Raw genomic sequence first — 4,492 nt, 5'->3', positions numbered from 1 at the left:
CTGCTGCTATGACCTTACAACACTACACTATAACACTTTAAAAAAAATTCTCTGTGTTCTGTTAAGCATTGCCTATTTACAAGAACAAGCTAATTTTGTGAAGACAAAGCAGAGCTTTGCACGCCATAGAAGACTTATTTTAAAACTTATTTGGTTACATGGATCAGTTTGCACCCTTTTCCATCAATAAATAATTGAAAAATATCATCAGCCAATTTGCCCCATATTTGTAAGCCCTAGGGAACTAGATTTCAAGCGGAAAAAAGAGATAATGAAATTAAGTAATATTACAGGTTACACTGAGCCAGGTCTGTTTCCACTCTGCTTCCAGAGCTGCAAGTTGAGCAGAAAGTAAAGGCATCCTTTATGTAATAATTAGTTAAGTCCTAATTAGTTTCAGAAGCCTAGGGAAGGGAGTAAACTAAAATCCTACCTACGGATGAATTTATTTGGACATTTTCTCTAAGGTTACTAACAAACAGGAGCAAGCATTGCAGGAAAAGATTAATTTGTGTGATGTAGATAGAAGACAGCAAAGCTTCCAAGGGCTCAAGAAAGTACCCTCTCATATCTATCAATCGTCATAGCTACAGTAACGTTATTGCTGCTACTCCTGTACTAACGAACAGTGTTGGCAATACATTCTATTACGCCTTGAAAAGGCATGAAAAGTTATTATGCTTACCTGGAAAAGACCCACCTGCACCCTATAGGAAGAAAGTCAGAACATACCCCAACACACTGTATAAAGAAAGCATCAAGACACAGAAATAAAACACAAGGTAAATGCGTCCACCTTTGAACTAACCTGAAGACAGCGATAACAAAATATATACTACCTTGGGGTCTGCTTAGTTCATGAGAAGGGCACATCGATGAGGCTGGCGTGAGGAATTAGGAGAAGAGTAGTTCCCTCTTCACAACAGCTGGAAAGGGAAAGCCAAGCCCAGTGAATTAAAGCTTTAGTCCCTTAGACCACGGTGGCACAGCCAGGTCAGCACTGGTTTTACGGTCAAGTCAAATCATGCCTACATAACTTCTGTTTCTGGGAAGGAAGAAACATTTATGTTTATTTATCTTTGCACTAAGAGGCAAAAATTCCCATGAAAGCCATAAATGACTTGTTGACTGAGTTGAGCAGCAAGAATGCCTAACCATGAAGCCAAATGCATTGCACAAATATGTGTATTCCTCCAGGTCCATCCTGATTCCATTTTGCATTAGTCCCTCAGGTGGACACAACTCTAAAGCTTGGAAGTAAAATAAGGGTCAGAGAAGTGTACAGACGTTCTCATATGGATCCAAGTTTCGCAGCCTGGAAATCCCAGCTGGTTTTAAAGCAAGCTGGAAATATTATGAGAACAGACTCTTTTCTGACTGTTGGGCATGTTTTTTTATCTCCCCGGGGAGAATGTGGGTTCCCTAAGACGCACTCTGCATTTAGACTCTCTACCGGGAAACCCTAGAGAGGAAATTCTAAATCATAGCTTTCTACACCCTGTATTTGACAGCTGGGTCTTGGAAACTTGCAGCGTCTCTGCTGCTCTCCTGGCTGAAGCCAACAGGATTTCTACAAAGAATTTAATGAGTTTCCCACTGGGGGCCAGCATAGATGTTTCTAATATCAGTTTTGATGGAGAAATCTTATCTCGAGCATTCTCCTTTGTTTCTCTTTTACAAACAGGAAAAAAAAACCCACTTAGCTCATTTCAGGAAGGAAGAGCATAATGGCATTGATACACGTTCATGTATACCTGACCAGACAAGGTGTAGAGATTAAAGGCTTTAGATAGATAACCATTATTTCCCTCAGTGATTTTGCATCCTTTCTTTAGGTTGTTTACTAAATACCATAAAACTTGGCAATATTTTGGGTTGACACCTTCCCTTCAGCAGTTTTAAAGAAACAAAATTTTTTTTCCTGTTTTTAAAGGGACTTTGAGTAAATCAAACACAAAATGCTAATTAATTTAGAAGTGGTATGACATGTCATCTCAGCTTTCAGCATGTCGAGAGAGAAGACTTGATGTTCACTGGAAGCCTCAACAAACTCTGCCCTGTAGTCTATTTTGTCAGGTGATTTGATCTCTGAAAACTCACATTTTGAGGCAGCATATTTACCTACTCTCCTTCATAAGATGTGTATACCAAGAGGCCCTGCCTTTCCTCTAAGATTGTGCAATTCTTTGAACTACGTATGAGAAAACAGGAGCAAGACCTACTTGATCTGTTGAAGAATATTCAAATTATAACTACATACATCAATATAATCATCAAGCAACATCACCTATTTTAAAGGTAAGCCAAGCTTAGTCACAGCTGGAGATGAGAGCTTGGAAAGGTCAAAGTTGGAGGTAAGAATGAAGATTTCAGGGCATAAAGTTGCTTCACCTGAGCTCATTCAACCTTGCACAAGCTGAAGGTTGGCATTTTGAGTGGGGCTGTCACTCTGGACATCTTTGGTGTTTTTCTGAAAGAGCTGGGCCTCCGCAGCATGACCTGCCACAGCTGAGCATCCTGCAAAGCCGCAGGAGCTCTCCTGCGGGTCGCCGCGCAGTATGTGCGTCCCCAGTGGATGTAGGCTGGGGTTCTACCTGACAGCTGTTGCCACGTGATGATCTGTATTTCTTCTTGTGGGAAAGAAAGGTCTGTGGGTCCTATTTGTGGCAGAAATCTCATTTATTTGAGCACAGATGAAAAGCTGAATGAAGCTAAGCTCTGTTTAGGAACATTAATATAATATGAAAATCAATCAATGAAAACATACAGGAGTCAACTTTTACTTAGGCTAGTTTGAAGTTAGTGAATAGATCAAAGCAGTTAAAACAAAAATAATGGCTTACAAAGGCTAATGATAGAGAATAAGAACCTGCACAAAACCAAACAAAACACCTGCCTGAACTTGAGAGTGGCAAGGGAGTTATCCACAATGAAACATATTTCCTGAAACATGTTTACATGAAAATTGCTTGGGGGTTGGGAGCACAAAGTAATTAGCTGAAAAATGACTAGATGGGTGAGGTTAGATGATCTGTTTGTCTAGTCAGAGTTTTAGGGCCAATGCAATGGAAGCAGAGAAAAGGAAAGGAGGGCACTGCAGGTAAAAAAAAAGGAGCAAAGGACACGTTTGTTTATTTGCCAGAGTTAATAATAATACCCCATAATGCTACAGTGCTTAAATTATTAGAGCTGATCAAGGATCTCTCACTGTAGTGCCTTTCCAGCAGAAAATGCAGGTCCCATAAATCTGTTGCTCTCCAGAGGAAAATCATATTTAAATATAATTTTCAGGGAAAAATGGTATTTTGAGTTGTTGAATTGACTCAAGATGTTTCATCTTAAGTCAGTTAGCTCAATTGTTTTGCCTTCCTGTGGCCAATTGCCTCATATGAGCTCCAGAGCAAGCACCTTGCTGTCTTAGGGCTGGGCTGGGCATTGTGGTTATACGAAATCTCCAGTGATGCAAAACAACATCACCTGACTGTATGACATGGTGCATCCTAGGGTTCACTTGAACAGAGTTTGTAATGAGGGGTGTAACTTAACCAGAAAGCTTGGCCCTTAAAGTAGGATGAATATTGACTACCATGAGGCAAACCCAAGGTTCAGCTACAGGCAGTGTTGGTTATGTACTGTACTGAGTGTTTCTGGGCTGGAGTATTACAGGGATTATGCTCAGAGCACCTGCAACGCTCAGAAAAAAGCCACCTAAAGTTTGTGAGATTCAAACGCAGGCTGTCACACGTGACAGGAATGCTCCCAAAACAGCCTGCCCTTTCAAGGCTGGGATGAAGCTTATCCCTTGCAAGTTTTTCTAGTAATCATCTTTACACAAGAAAGTTTATCCTAAAAAGATACGTAGAAGCGGCTAACTACTTACTTGTGGCCCTGATAAAAGCATTGATGGCATTTGAATGAGCATCAGGTGCAGCCTTTTGCATCGCAGGAGAGTGTGGGCGATGCGGGACCCCCGAAGTGCTGCTGTATGCACCTCGTCTCCTTGAGTGTCGGAAGCCTGCAAGTGCTGGAGCAATTTCAGACAATGTCATAACAGGGAAAATAACACACTCGGAGCGTGTGACACAGAGGGTATTTCCTGTCTTCCAGATAACTGCCTTTAAGGCCCAACTGTATGATCTTTACTGACACCGAATGAGACTTTCCTTTGCATATGGTGCCCTGTCTACAACTAGTCTAGTCTTTATTACAGGAACATATTCATTATTCTTATATTCTTTACTATACAGTACCTCTGCTCGTACCTTGAAGTATGTGTTTGGCAAACCATCACAAGTTGACAGGAAGTCTTCTTTATCCTTTGGTGACCACGCTGTCAGCGTTTGTTCCAGCAACCACCCTGGAAACAGGACCATTTCCCCCCTATTTTTTGCTGTTTCCAAGTGCAATCACAGTCTGCTTGGAAACCCAGTGGCTCTGGATGCAAGAGCTAATCTCAGTGACAACATTCACTTTCTGGCTGCGTTTTCTCTCT

The 4,492-nt window shown here is 41.3% G+C and overlaps 1 long non-coding RNA gene across 1 annotated transcript; it reads right to left on the bottom strand.

Moving 5' to 3' along the window:
• Positions 1 to 685: 685 nt before the first annotated feature.
• On the bottom strand, positions 686 to 4,215 carry LOC142407736 (uncharacterized). Its single transcript, XR_012775030.1, has 3 exons — positions 3,881 to 4,215; positions 840 to 1,045; positions 686 to 741 (listed from the first exon to the last, which is right to left on the bottom strand). It is a non-coding gene; the product is annotated as an uncharacterized LOC142407736 (long non-coding RNA).
• Between the last annotated feature and the right edge of the window lie 277 nt (positions 4,216 to 4,492).

The sequence above is a fragment of the Mycteria americana genome, chromosome 3 (genome assembly GCF_035582795.1).
Source record: "Mycteria americana isolate JAX WOST 10 ecotype Jacksonville Zoo and Gardens chromosome 3, USCA_MyAme_1.0, whole genome shotgun sequence".
In the NCBI taxonomy this organism is placed as follows: domain Eukaryota; kingdom Metazoa; phylum Chordata; class Aves; order Ciconiiformes; family Ciconiidae; genus Mycteria; species Mycteria americana.
This window is presented reverse-complemented; position numbering and strand designations above follow the sequence as displayed.